The following is a 15,715-nucleotide window of genomic DNA, read 5'->3' on the forward strand; positions in this document are numbered from 1 at the left end:
AAGTGCCTCCTTTTACACATCCTCTTTGGAGGCACCTCCTCTTTGGGATGTTTGGGAGAGGTATTGGAAGACGTGAGGGCCATCACAGGTGGGAGATCCTGGAGACTCCTAGAAACAGGCTGACCCTGGACAGGAATGGTGGGCCCATTCCCCAGATCAGAAGAGAGGCAACAGGATGGAACAGTAGCCAAAGAGATCATGTCTATGTCTGCAGGTAAGGCCTTTTCAATGACCTGGAAGGCCAAAGGACCCAGAAAACCCCTGCCTATCTTCACTAGGGCTGAAACCCTCTAAGAAGACATGACAAAGGCCTCGGATCCATGCCTCCAAGAAAGAATCAGACCTGTGCTGTTGAGATCTGAAGAACAGAGAGAAAGAGACATCTCTGATAAAATCAGAGCTCAGCCTCCACCCCCAGATCTGACCTCGACATCCTGGATCCAAGACCTATTCTAGCCGAAGATCTCAGAGCAGAAGTGGTCAAGGCAACTGTTGGAGCAGAGAAAATGAAAGTCCTAGACTCTGATATCAATTCTCTCATATGGCTAAGGTTCTGGGACTACAAAACTGAGGACTGAATCAGAGAAGAAGCGTCTATGTTGGTAGGAGCACCCATGGATCAAATAGGGGACAGAGCCAACATAACCCCCATCTGGATCTGAGCCCTGTTAATCTTCCTTTCCATCTTGTCCACATTGTGTTCTGAATGACTTTTGTAGGATCTGGAGGAAGCTACAGATGAAGGACAGGACTGATGCAAAGTTTGAAGAGTCTTGGTAAGCACCATGGGAGAGACTGACCGAATGTATGAGACCAGTGACTGGCTCCCAGTTCTCGGAGCTGAAGTGCTAGGCTGCAAAATTAGGATGGCAGGTAGTGGAGAGCATGTCATCTGATCTGACCTCTTCAGATTCAAGGGTCGAGTATGATCCAAGGGGGTGGAGGTAGTTATGGATCCGGGTGAATTTGGATCCGAAGGAACAGACAAGTCTTAGGTGAAGGCCCAACTGCATCTGAGAGGATTTTAAGATCCACTGGAGCTGAACCTGGTCAGGGAACAGAAAAATCCAAGGACTTCAGAATTTTGGAAGGAGGTTCCGATGACACCCTGGGGTGTTTGTGAGGGTGCTTCTTGGGGTCTGAGATGGAACCTGACATAGTACATTTGTGGGGATGAGTCCCTGAAGGAGAAATAGAAGATGGACGTAGAATCCCTTTTAGAATTCGTTTGTTTTTCCTATCGACGATTGCTCTGGGGTTGACCCCTCACAAGTGGAACACTGCGACTGCAAGTGAGCCACACCTAAACAGTACACTCATTGGTCATGTGAATCAGAGTGCGGAATATTGTGACCACACTCTGAACATCTCTTAAAGCCAGAAGGCTTAACCATAATTCACTATTAACTTGCAAACCAGAAAAAAACAACAAGAGACAGCCACACAGTCAAGAAAAACTGAGATCAAGGTAACTATAACAACTATAACCACTATAACTATCATAACTATAATGCTAAGCTAACTATAATAATTAGAACTACAAGAATCACTATAATAACTAAAAGAGCTATGAGAGAAGACTCTAATTAAAAGGAAAGCCTTAATGCCAGCGGGTGGAAGAAGAAAAAACAATAGATATACTAAATAGGTCAAGAAAGGATCAAAAAATCACACTTATCTAAAAACGGATGAAAGGATTTAAATTAGCTGTTCGAGTACTGGAGAGCATATCTAACGTGAATGGTGGCAAATGAGATCTGAAGAAGCTATGCTTAGCACAAGGGATTGTTAGTATGGGAGGAGCTTGAGCCTGGAAGCTGAAGTCTGTAGGAGGTGGCCAAGTCCAATCTGAGGATTGTATCCATGACCCACATGTGACTCAGAATGAGAAGGACAACATCAGACCAATTTTTACGTGTTGGAATTTTTTTTATACTTTTCAAGTATTAGGAATAAAAGTAGTCTCTAATAATGATCTTGTTCATAGTCACACTAAAGGCAAATAGAGCTGGAAGGAATCAAATTTTCTACCCTACTGACTACAGGAAGCAGCTTGGAGCCTTAATTCTCTGTGCTAACTGCCAGTGCAGAGTTTAGCCCTTTAAAACATTTTAAACTGTAGTTCAGGTTTGTCCCTTCAAAAAATGTTCTGTTTGGCTTATACATTACACATTACAGTTTCTAATTAACTGTTCTTGATGAATCTGATTCCTCTCTCTATTTCCCTTGTCTGCTTTCTGAAACTCTAAAAATGTTCTCATTTAATATGACAATGTGTCTGTCTCCTTTCAAAACACACACACACACACACACGCAAATCTCTCTTTTACTCCATTTGTCTGTTTTTTTTACTTTTTTTTTCTTTTGAAAAAAGGTGTGAACATGATTAAGTTTTGAGAAGGCAGACGACAATTTTCTCTTTTATTTTCAGGAAAGGAAATGGAAGGACTTTAACATAAAAGAACTCAACGCTGAAGTCATTGCATACATCTTAAGGAGCTGGAATTATCTTGTCAGAGTTGAACTGGTTTCTAAACTGTGCTGTAACTCAGAATTTAATATCTATGCATAGCTTTGCTCCTGAATAGGTATACTACAACACCTGTCAGTGGAGTGACAAAAATTACACATGCAGTCTACTAATTTTTTTTTATATATGTTATGGTACTAGCTAATCTTATGTACTGACCTTGCTGGTTTGGGGAAAAAAATGATACAAACATGCCCAAACACCAGATTTATAGATAACTTCATCCACTGATAAAAAGTATTTTGTTGTAGACATACAGACTTCATGTACTAGTAGTCTTAAGTTGGATGTCACAGACTCTAGGGATGTGTTTATGGTGACCCTTATTTTAACGAACAAGTGGAGAACAAAATCATGTACTCCAAATGGACTACAGAGACAGGATTTCAACAGAAAGGTGTAAGCTCTGCCAAAATAATTGCACTGTATGATAGCATCATCTGTATGATTTTTGTACTATGCTTAGTCAGGTTATCCAAGTAAGTACATTTTCTCATGGCAAGTAACACTGTTCCCCAACCATCAGCTTATAAAAAGGATGAAGACCGCACCTCACATGTTTTTGCTTTTCAGTGTTGTCAGTATGGAAGATGTCAAGATGGTGAATTGTTCGTGTTTTCATGTCCTATGTTGAAATAACTTTTAGAGTTAATGCTCCCTCTTTTCCGTTTACCATTTTCTGTGCAGCTATAAGACTTGATTTAAACTTCCTTGGAATGCATTGAAACAGATTGCTTCATCTACAAGTGCTGTTGTTCTATAACTCTGTAACGTAGTTTTGTCATCCTAACTCCATACGTCCAATTAAAAGGCATTGCAAGAATCACTACTTTCTGAATTCTTTGTGTCAAGAGAAGCATGACCCAAAGCTAATGTGTATTCCTAAAAATGTGGGGAAAATTCTCTTGTTCATAATAAAATAAATATGTGCACAAATGAATTTATCTCCCGTGCAAATAATATTGCAGCTAATAATCTGTGAAACACTGACAGAAACTGAGGTGAGGTGTTTTAGGAATCTGATTTTAATATTAACTAGATTTTGTTCAATTGGATACTATGAGAATCAGAATTAGATCCATAGGGTACAAATTTCATTAATCACTCATTGATGCACCAATGTATCGCGGCATGACTATGTAAAAGCAAAAAAGAAAAATCAAATTGCTTTTCACTAAAGTACTTATGGCTCAAGCAAGGAAGACAATCGTGTCTTGGTGGCCTGCAATACTTTTAAATAACATTACCTCACACAAAGCTTGAGTGAGAACAATGGTGGGTGGGAAATGCTCCTGCAGTCAATAACTTCATAATACGATTAAGGTTTTTCATTGACTTGAATATTTTTTTCTAAAATGGACATTATTCTTTGCACAGTCTTAGTTAAAAATGTCATTTTAGTTACAATTTTGTTTCATTCTAGTTATTACTAGATAGGTACATCAGCTAGAAAACATGAATAAACAATACATAGCACGCACAGTTCACCTTAACCGCAGTAGCCTCAAATGCATTTTTCCTTCATGCTGCTAAGCCTATCTTGAAATTCTAAACACTCTGCATTTATCATCTCCTCTGGTAATCTGTTCCACAGTTCTGTCATCAAGGATGAATAATGTTTTCCAGCGTCCCTGCTGACTGCCTTTTTTTCCAGCTTATACTTGTTCCCGATACTTGTAATGTGAAATTTACAGAATGGCCTAAAATGGTCGCTCATATTGAAGAGTAAATAAAATCCATAGAATAGCTTTCTGGAACTATAGCTCTGCACTACAGCCTCTAATTTAGATTTATTTATTTATTTATTTATTTATAAGTTATTCAGACCCTTGCGTAGCTTGTGCACAAAATGGTGCTTAAAAGGAAAGCCCTTACAGTGAGGATTTTATCATGTTTCAGGGCCATACCAATTAACAGAAGGTGCCTTTTTGCATACTGTTGATGTAATACGTTGATATAGCAACTGAAAAGAAAAACTAGCTGGTATGGTTATGTATTTCTGTGGTTATCAAAGGTCATGATTGTCATTGTACATCAGTTAATTCTGCATAAAGAAAACCAAATAATGTTTACCTTGTTTTTAACGTCTTCAAATAGGAACATGTTTCATTAAATTCAATTCATCTGTCTTGTTTTGTCTTAAAAAAATAAAAGGTCCTTTTGAATTTTAAATAACTGTTTCTTCTTCCTAATGATTCTCACATGTTGCAGGCTCAGGTTACATAAATATTTGCATGTTGTTATGTCTAAGAGTTCAAGACCAGGTTTGTAGCTTTTGCATTCTTTGTCCTTGCTGCCTTGTCATTTGGTTTCCACATCAGTGCTTTTCTCTGAATTGTACATATTATTAAGAGGGAGGTCTTAATAATATGTAAAATTCAGAGAAAAGCACTGATAACGGGGAAAAGCCGAAAGAGAGAGTCATTAAGAGGGAGGTCTGTTTCAGCCATGTTGGAATTGATGTGGTCTGTAAACATTAGAGGCTCTGGCTAGTCACAACGTATTGCTTCCCAACAGAAACAAGCACAGTATGGGACAGATGTATATGATTCACTGAGATCTGTTCCCAGGGTCAGATGTATATGATTGGGTAGAGATTTGTTCCCGGACAGTGACTGTGCTGCCTGATATCCTTGTAATATTGGGGGGGGGGGGTATATGCCCTGTAACGGCCTTTACATAATGCTGTAACCTTATTATGTGGTGACTGAACTTGTCTGAATTAATTCATTTATTTACTTGTTAACCAAGGTAGATCATTGAGCTGTATGGACTTTTTAATCAGACTCAGTCCAGTAGCACTATGTGGCAAAGTAATCTGCTCAGGGAGTTAGGCAGAAGGTAAACAGAGGGCGATAAGTGTTAAGTGTCATAACTACCAGCCTGATGTCAGTAAACACACCCAAAGATATGTGTAAGTGCTCTCTTGTAACTACTGATTAACATTTTTTTTTCTGTTGTATCCCTCCTGTGGCAAGTTTCAGTTAATGAGCTGTTTAAATGTGCCCGTTCATGCATCCAGACGTCACATGGTAATTCATATGATTTGGGATGGAACTGTAAAGGCTATTGTAAAAATTATTGAAGCACCTTTGATCATATGGGAACTGCTGATAGGTGTTGGGCCTTTCAGAACAGAATTTGTATCATAAGAAATTTACTAGGATGGAATCAATATTTGAGCAGGTGTTATCGATAGGTGGCTGTAGTAAATGATAAATGGTAAACATGAACATGATGTATGTTTTACGGAATCATTTTTACCTGGGAAACATGATGAGGACATTGTTGACTCTTTTTAACCATGGGTTAGGCCATAAATCAAAGGGAATATCAGTATGCATTGGCCATTTATATATGCAAGTCAACCTAAGCAGCAGTTTTTGAGAGAATACCAGAGAAACTATAGAAAGCATGGCAAGAGAGGGAATGTGAATTCCACATAGACATTAACCTCAGGCAGTCTCAAACCTTTCGAGATATGATGCAGCATGGCTAAACACTGTGCTGGAATGACACCTGCTTGCTGGTTTGCTGATCCTCACAAAACAAAAAAAATAAATAAACAGACCCAGGAGTGTCATACTAAGGCATTTGCAGAAGTGCTGATTTCTTGGTAGTACTACTGCCTGGTTAAAGCCACACTGAAGCAGAGGAAGAATAAGAGCTGTGGATGACTGCTTCTAAAAGACATGAGCTTAACCCCACACACACACACACACACACACACACACACACACACACACACACACACACACACACACACACACACATTGACACACTCACATAGGCATAGACAGGCATATGCCACGTATATCACAACATGCACTCTAAAAATAATGTAATGTTTTGTCCAATTTGAAGTGGTAGAATTTAATAAAAAAAAATGGAACATTTATAATGGTTTATAGTCATACATTTATTAAGATTTTTTAAGACTGCTTTCTGTGGTCAGGAAAATGACTACAGCTCAGTTGGCTGCATTCTAGATCTTAATTATATACCTGCCCACACATCCTTTCTCTCAATATCAAGTGCATAATTTCCTTTGTATTTTAATTTGAAATGACAGTAATGTAATGCCTGCCAGTGTATTCCATAAATCTTCATTCACTTTAATGTGTTGAGCTATATATCCCATGCTTTACCTAGAATCCTTCATGGTGAGATCTGAATCCCATACCTAACAAGGATTGCTGCATGGTGATAGATGCACTCCATACCTAACCAGGGATGATGCATGATTACAGGTATACCCCATACTTTACTGGGCTGCTATACAGTGGCATATTTATTTATTTTATTTATTTAACATTTGTTTACCTGCAAAGTCCGACTTGGAAAGAGCCAATTTTCGACAGAAGCCTGAGGAGAAATGTTCCAGATGTGTGTCTTTGTAATGTGGGAGGAAACTGGAGCACTTGGAGGAAACCCACATGAATGCAGGGAGGACATGCAGACTCTGCACAGAAGGTACCCCAGCTGAGAATTGAATCAGAGAACCTCTTGATGTGAGGCAACAACATTAACTGCTGCAACACTGTGCCATCCAACATTACATCACCCCAGATGGGACTCAAACCCACAATCCCTGGCTTAGGAGGCCAGTGTCTTATCCATTAGGCTACTGGGGCAAGATGCAAACCATACTTAACCAGTTCTGCTGCACAGTGACAGGTGCACCGCATACTTTACCTAGACTTCTGTGTGGTGACAGACCCACCCAATATCTAACTTGGACTACTTCATACTGACAATTGTACCCCATACTTAATCAGGACTGCTGCATGGTGACAGGTATACCCCATACTTAATCAGTACTGATGCATCGTGACAGGTGCACCCCATGTTTAATCAAGATTGCTGCATGCCAACATATGCACGCCATACTTAATCTAGACTGCTGCATGATGACAGGTGCACACAATACCTAACCAGGACTACTGCACAGTGGCAGGTGCACCCCTCTTCTTAGGCAGAACTGTGGTATAGTGACAGGTGTACACCATACCTAACCAGGACTACTGCACAGTGACAGATGCACCCCTATACTTAGCCAGGAGTGCTATATGGTGACACATGCACCACATACCTAACCAGGAATGTTGCACAATAGTAGGTGCACCACCATACTTAACATGGAATGTTGTATGGTGACAGATGTGCCACATACTTAATCAGGATTACTACATAGTGGCAGTTGTACCCAGTACTTAACCTGTGCACCACAAGCGTAATCTGGACTGCTGCACAGTGACAAGTGCACGCCATACTTTACTTGGACTGCTGCATGATAATAGATAAACCCCATACTTATGCAGGACTACGGCACAGTGACAGGTGCACCCCATACATAACCAGGACTACTGCACAGTGAGAGGTGCACCCCATCTTATACAAGACTACTGCACAATGACAGGTGTATTCCATACTTAACCAGGACTGCTATACAGTGAGAACTGCACCCCATCTTATACAGGACTAATGCACAATGACAGGTGCACCACATACTTAACCAGGACTACTACACAGTGAATGCACCCCATCTTATACAGGACTAATGCACAATGACAGGTGCACCACATACTTAACCAGGACTACTACACAGTGAATGCACCCCATCTTATACAGGACTACTGCACAATGACAACTGTTTATTCCATACTTAATCTGGACTACTGCACTGTGACAGGTGCACCCCATATTTAACCAGGACTACTGCACAATGAGAGATACACCCCATCTTATACATGACTACTGCTGCAGAGTGACAGGTGCACCCATATTTGACCTGTTGACCTGGACTACTGCATGGTGATAAGTTAAGCACATATTTAACCTGGACTGTTTCATGTGATAGTCTTTCTATGTTGCTTTGTTGATTTCATCTACTGTATATGTATTAGTGTACCTTAAATCTCTATCCATTCCTTCTGTATTTTGTTTACTGTATATTAACATACCTCATGACCAAAGTTGTAGCTAAAAAAAGATGTGCAGGATCACATCACTCACCTTCATAATAAAAAAGTAAATATCTCTGTTCCCCAGGCTCCAAATTCTATCAAAGTGTTCCATAACAAGCAGGGCTTGCTAATCCTGGAACCACAATTAAATGCCACAGAAGCAAAATGGTAAAGGAATCATTGGAAGACATGCTTACCATGGGCTAACTGGCCATTACTTGCTAAAGTAATTTAATGTTAGAATTTAGAATAAAACTCTCTTTCATTTGTTTGTTGGAGGCAGCTAAAGTTGCAGGAAAGCACAAGTCATCTGAGAGGAGAACCAAAGACTTCACATTGGCAGAGGTGGGGGGCAAAGAGTGGCATGTGCATTATTTGGGAAATGGTCACATTGAAGGCAACACTGTAGAATCATCATCTCATAGCTCCAAGGGTAAGGTGTGGCAAATGGAGAAAAGGACTGTCAAGAGGGTGTGCTAAAGTGATATGGCTTAAGGGAGTGTGAGAAATTTTGCGGCAATACAGCTACAGAAGCACAAGTAATGCAAGGTTACTGCAGGAAATGGGCAGATGAAATGTGACTAGAAGAGATGAGCTAAGGAGCACAGACAAGGAAGAGGAAGTGGTAATGAGGAAGAAGTCTAATGATACTGAAACAAAGAGTTAGGAGTCAGAAAAACAGACAGTAGATGAAAAAGGAAGAAGACTTCTGTGACGTCCCTCCTCTGGGCCAGTGATCAAGGAGCACACACAGCAGAGATGTGCCACAATACACACATAGAACTTTGATAAGGCTTAATACAGCACCTGGAAGCTATAAAACAATTCCAATACGTCAACCCTTCCTGCAGAAAAGTTTTTCATAGACATTGCGTCTCTGGCTGCATTCAGACCTTTGAGATAGACTCTTTATGGCCTAAACCAAGTCATTTAATTTCAGGCTATTTTTCTTAAGGTTAGCTGGGCTGAGCTTAACCCCTTCCCTTCCAGTATTCTCTGTTGAAATATATACATTTAAGCAGTTACAACAAAACAGTCTTACATACATGTAAATTTCTTTTTTGTCCAGCGGGTCCCATGGTTGATACATTTTTAACACAAGCAGCTTTACAAATACATTTTTAAAACAATCATCTATACAAATCACTTTGATATTCAAATGACATCTAATTCTTTATAAAACTCCAGCTAGCTCTGCTATCATATGTTATGCATGCACTGCCCTACTCCCCTTGGCACAGCTGGCACTACCTCACATCATCACATCTCTCCCCTCTTTGAAGATTAAAGCTAGTTTCACAAGTGACCCTGGAGAAATGTTCCTTGAGAGGAATGAGCCTTCCTGGGAATACTGTCTTGAGACCCCATCTGCACTGGCATTGCTAACCCCACTACAGTGCTGCACCATGTGGGTGCATCCAGGATTCCCTGTGAACATGTCCATAAACTCCTGTAAGACTGCTTGGATTTCACGAACCTGGGTAGGGATAGCTGCTGGGACATTGCTACCCCCTTCCACTGAAATGTTAGTCCGAGCCTCACTGAGGAGATCAATCACCAGCTTCCACTCAGACTCTTCTTGCCACACACTACAAATACTCAGCAGAAGGGCCTCCCTATTATGGTAAGGCTTCATCGTGTTAACATGGTACAGTTTGTGCCCCTGCCTCCTGCCTAGCAGTTTTACCATGTAGTTAACATCACTAAACTTCCTTACCACTTCGAAGGGTTCTTTCCAAGCTGACTGCAGCTTATTTTGTCTAACAGGAAAGAATACCATAATCTGCTGTCCCACAGCATACTCTTGGGCTGGAGAATTCCTGTTATATCAGACCTTTTCTGCTGCTGGGCTCCTGCCAGGTTCTCCTGGGCCAAGCCCATGAGCTCCCTAAGCTTTGTCCTGATGTTTAGGACATATGCCCCAACAGACACCCTGTGGGATTCACACTCACCCTCCCACTCATCACAAATCAAATCAAAGGGCACCCCTCAACCTATACCCATACAGCAACTCAAAGGGTGAAAAATCTGTGGATTTCTGGGGTACTTTTCTGCATGCAAACAGCAGATGGCGCAAATATTTGTCCCACTCTCTCTTAAACTGGTCTGCAAGTGCCCTTAGCATGGTCTTTAATGTAGAGTTTAACCTGTCTACAAGACCAAGAGTCTGGGGTGGTAGGGGGCTGCCTTTAGTTGCTTCAACCCACAGCACTCCCACAGAAAAGCCAACAGGTCTGACATGAAATTTGCACCTCTGTCAGTCAGTATTTCTCTCAGGAAACCTACCCTGTTGAAGATATCTAACAAGGCATTTGCCATCTATTCTGCCTCAATGGAGGACAGAGACACCACCTTGGGGTATCTAGTAGCATAATCTACTACCACTAGGATGTATTTGTTCCCTGTGGAACTTGGGATACTCAAAGGTCCCACAATATCCATAGCTACGCTCTGAAATGGCTTCTCAATAAAAGGCAAAGGCATCAAATGAACTTTGACCTTGTCTCCTGCCTTGCCTACTTTTTGATACTGCTCATAGGTTCTGTAGTACCCTGTTACATCCCTTGCAATCCCAGGCCAATAAAAGTTCTGCATAATATGTCTCTTAGTATGCTTATACCCATATGACCTGCAAAAGAATTGTCATGAACTATGGCTAGAAGTGCCATATGATAGGCTATGGACACTACCAAATGCTGTATTACCTCACCCTCTAGTCCTCCTTCAGGGGTCCACTCTCTATACAGTAACCCTTTCTTCCAGTATACAGACTCCCCTTTTCCTTGAGAATCAGGTGCCTCATTAGGTACCTCCCACAAGCCTTGTATGTAAGGTCCAAGAGCTGAGCCTTTCTCTACTCTACCTTTGTGACCCTTCACAGCTCCCCTTCAATAGGAAGTCAAGTATCTTCTGACAGTGGTGCCTCCCTGTTAGCATGGGTACTACCACTCACCTTGCCCTTACAGTCACCCTGTCCAAGGGAACATCACTGCCTATCAGCAGCTGTGGTTCACCTTCAGACTCACTGCTACAGGGTAGCTCCCCCCTGAAATAGCCACATCATCAGCCCCGGCTTCAGGTGTGGGGTTTGTCTGGGTCTCCCCCAGGCTACCAGACCCACATGCCTGTCTCCAAGCCTGACTGCAAGTAACTGCATACACACAAGGCATTGGCATTATCAAAACCATTCCCTATCATGACATCTGCAGGGATATCCTCAAACACACCTACTTGCTTGCTTCCTTTTCTACCCTCCCAGGCAAGGTCAACCCTGGCCAAAGGTATTTGGAATGGGGTCCCTCCTAAAGCTCTGACTGAAGTGTACTGCCCAAGCAAGTACTCCTCATCTTTAACCATTGCAGGCTTCACAATAGTTATGTCAGAGGCTGTGTCTCTTAGCAGTGGCCTATTTCCATTCACTAAGATAAAAACAAACTCCAGTGATAGTTTGGCACCTCTGTTATCTCCTGACAACTTACCACTGGCATACTGTTATTCCCAGTTTCTGGCTCCCTCACCTTTTGTTCCCCACCTTGCTTCAGTGGATGTCTGTATGCTACATGGCCCCTCTGGTTACATTTAAAACATCTAAACCTTGATTCTGGCTGTGTACCTGAACTAGTGGCTTCCCCTGTTACTGGTGGACTCTGTTGGGGTGGTTTAGGCTGCACACTGTGGGTTCTCGTATATCCATGTGCAGCACTGGGTATCCCTTTCTTGATCAGTAGTGCCCTGCTTGCTAAGTAGAGATCCTCTTTTCTCCCCAGGTAATCTGCAGAGTTACACTCCCGGTCTGCCAACCAGATTCTCATGTCCTCAGCAAAAGTGCTAAGGACGTGTTCCCTCATCAAAAGGTCTGCCAGCCTTTCAAAAGGGGTGGCCTGACACCCACTCGCCCACCTAAGTGCTTATCTCAGCAATATAATCCCATATACTTTCATCTGCCTTACATCTATGCTCATTAACCTTTTTTCTGTAAGCTTCAGATGTTAACTTAAAACATGCCAATAAACATTGTTTAACCTTGTCATCATTTAAACAATCAGTATCAGACAGTTTATTAACAGCAGTTACGGCTTTACCATGGAGTAAGGGGGTCAGGAACCATACCCAGAGCCCTTGGTCAACATAATACTGTTTACATATTCTTTCAAATATATGAATACAACTATTACAATTATCACCTTCTGTATACTGTGGAAGGAATGTACTGACCTTTGTTGCTTCTGGAGTTTGGTCATTCCCATCCCCATTACCGCCATGTTTCTGTCAGAGTCAGCATGTCCCTCTTATGTTGCTGCTGTTTCTCATTTTCTTCATCCTCTAAATGCTGTAGTCTCTCTGCTGATTCTAATTTCATGTCTTTGCATCCATTTCAAGTCTCTTTTAACTCCAGATGGGTTTTTAAATCCTCTGAGGAAAAGGTGAACTGTCCTGTTTCTGAGACCTGCACATCCCCTTTGCCAGACTGGTTGTCTTCCTGGTTGCCTGTCTGTGCTGAAGCTGCAACTAACGCTAAAATCATTTCCTCTTTAGTCAGGTTGGCATGCACCAGTCCTTTGGATTTGTTTACTTTAGCCATCTGGTTCACTGTCAGCTTGCCATAATCCTCTGGTGACATCTTTGCCTGTTTTCCCTGACTAAACTAAACTAACAAAATAAATAAAACTGCTGTGAAAAATATGCTTACCTTGTGGTTGCTGAGAGTACACAGATCTTTAGTGACAACTGCTTACAGGCTACAAAAGTTCAATTAATATCCACACCACTGTTCACAAATATGTGACGTCCCTCCTCTGGGCCAGTGATCAAGGAGACTCAATTCTCATCACTGACACCGATGTACACAGTATTTTCAGATGCAGCTCTCTGCACCAAGCACAATTTCCCTTAAGAGCACACAGGGAATGCACACTACAGTCCCGGGACTGGGCCTTCTCTCCAGGTCCTAAATAAGACTCCCCACTGATACATCTATAGAGTTAAGTCCTTAGCCAGGTGTTCCAAGCTAAGTCCTCCACCACCCTCTCTGTGAAATCAGTGCTGTTAGTGTCCCTGTACAAAGTAGCTGACACACACACACACACACACACACACACACACACACACACACACACATGCACACACTCTTTGAGATTTGATTTTCACACAAACACACACACACACACACACACACACACACACACACACACTCACACACACCTGGGAAAATCTGGCACAGCTTACTCATCTTTCCACCTCCATCCAGACTGTAAGGTGGAGTTACTGTCACCAGCCAGCTACTTTAAAGTTCTTACCAGTACCCAATTACACTTAGTAAAATGAATACTTGTACAAATGGTATCAATATACATGTATGTCAAGCTAGTATTTGACCTAACAGCAAGGCTGTCAAGAATGTGGAGCCTCAGTGCCACTAAATAAATGCAAGTGCGCTCAAAGGTTAAATATTTTCTAAAGGACCAGCCACAATGAAAGGTATAGATATATTTAATAATAAATAATGAAAAAGAAAATATGAAAATACTGAATATCTATTTACAATAAAACCAGAGTTTCAATCACAGGAAATATAAAAAAAACAACACAGATGGAAAGACTCAGGCAAATTCAGAAAAAAAAAACAGTATTTAACTAATCTCACTATATTTTCCTAACTGACAAAAGAATTACTGGTCCTTACTTACAGGCTAGAGAAAAGCAAGATAAAGTGAATGAGTGTCTTGTGCCAGTTCCAATAACAGAGTACATCTATCACACCTAGCATGAGTATCTAAATACAATTTCAGTTCTAGCTACAGAATGACATAACATCTGGTCACCTGATTCAATGGTTCCCACACTACCCCCTCACTAGCAACTGAGCCAGGATTTAGCACAAATGTGTCACAATGCACACATAGAACTTTGCTAAGGCAATGCAGAATCTGGAAGCTATACAATTCCAACACTTCTACCCTTCCTGCTGAAAAACTTTTCATAGACATTGCATCTCTGGCTGCATTCAGACCTGTGAGATAGAAACGTTATGGCCTAAACCAAGTCATTTAATTTCTGGCTATTTTCTTAAGGTTAGATGGGCTGAGCTTAACCCCTTCCCTTCCCGTATCCACTGTTAAAATATATACATTTCAGCAGTTACAATACAGCTTGACATACATGATATTTCTTTTCTGCACAGCAGGAGCCACTGTTGATACATTTAACACAAGCAGCTTTACAAATATATTTTTAACACAAGCATCTGTACAAATCCATTTGATATTCCAATGTAATTCTTTACAAAACTCCAGCTAGCTATGCTGGCATATGTTACACATGCACTGCCCTACTCCCTCTGGCACATCCGGCACATCTCACATCATCACAACGTTCATTCCATTTTACTACTTTGGGACAATGCTTGCTTGGATATCTGTTACTTGATGAATGGATGGTGTCTAATTGAAAATTAACCTAGCAAATTCTAAGGTAAAAACTGCCATTTATCCATGACAAGCTAATTTCAGTTCTCCTCAGCTTCTCTTTTCTTTTATTTATTTCATTTTTATGGCAATGATACATTGCAGTGTTGTACTGCCTGTGTATGATCTGGGAATGATTCTTAACACCATGTTCACCCTTAAGGAGTAGGTATCAAGTTTTGGCAAAACACCTTATTTTCATCTTTAAAATATTGCTTGGATAAATCAGTCAATACCATACTGGGCATAGCATATCTCTTTCCATCTTTAGTACCATAATGAATATTTCCCTATGCTTATGGAAGATGGCATGCTTTAGATGTGACAGGTGCATAATTATACACCCAGACTTTGTGGAATCTGGACTAGCTGATGTTTATAGCCAGGTTGTTGTTGTGTGTTTTTCGGCTTTTCCCAGTTAGGGGTCGCCACAGTGGAACTCCGGTCCGCTAATGATTGGCAGTAGATTTTTACATGTCGAGTTGCCAGCCCTGATGCACAACCTTCAACAAAGGTACGCCCATCCATGCATGTCTCCACACAGAAGACGCTTTAGCTGAGAATCGAACAGGACAACTTCTTACTGTGAGGCGACAACGCTACCGCAGCACCACCACCGCAGTGATGTTTGTAGCCAGGTAAATTTTTAAAACCTTGGCTTTAAAAAATTAACACCCATTTGTTAAACAAGAAAACTCACTGGAAACACAGTCCTTTTTATGGATGACCCAGGAACAATGAGTTTTTCAGTGGCT

Source organism: Protopterus annectens, chromosome 12.part0 (genome assembly GCF_019279795.1).
Source record: "Protopterus annectens isolate FY-2018-M chromosome 12.part0, PAN1.0, whole genome shotgun sequence".
Lineage (NCBI taxonomy): Eukaryota > Metazoa > Chordata > Ceratodontiformes > Protopteridae > Protopterus > Protopterus annectens.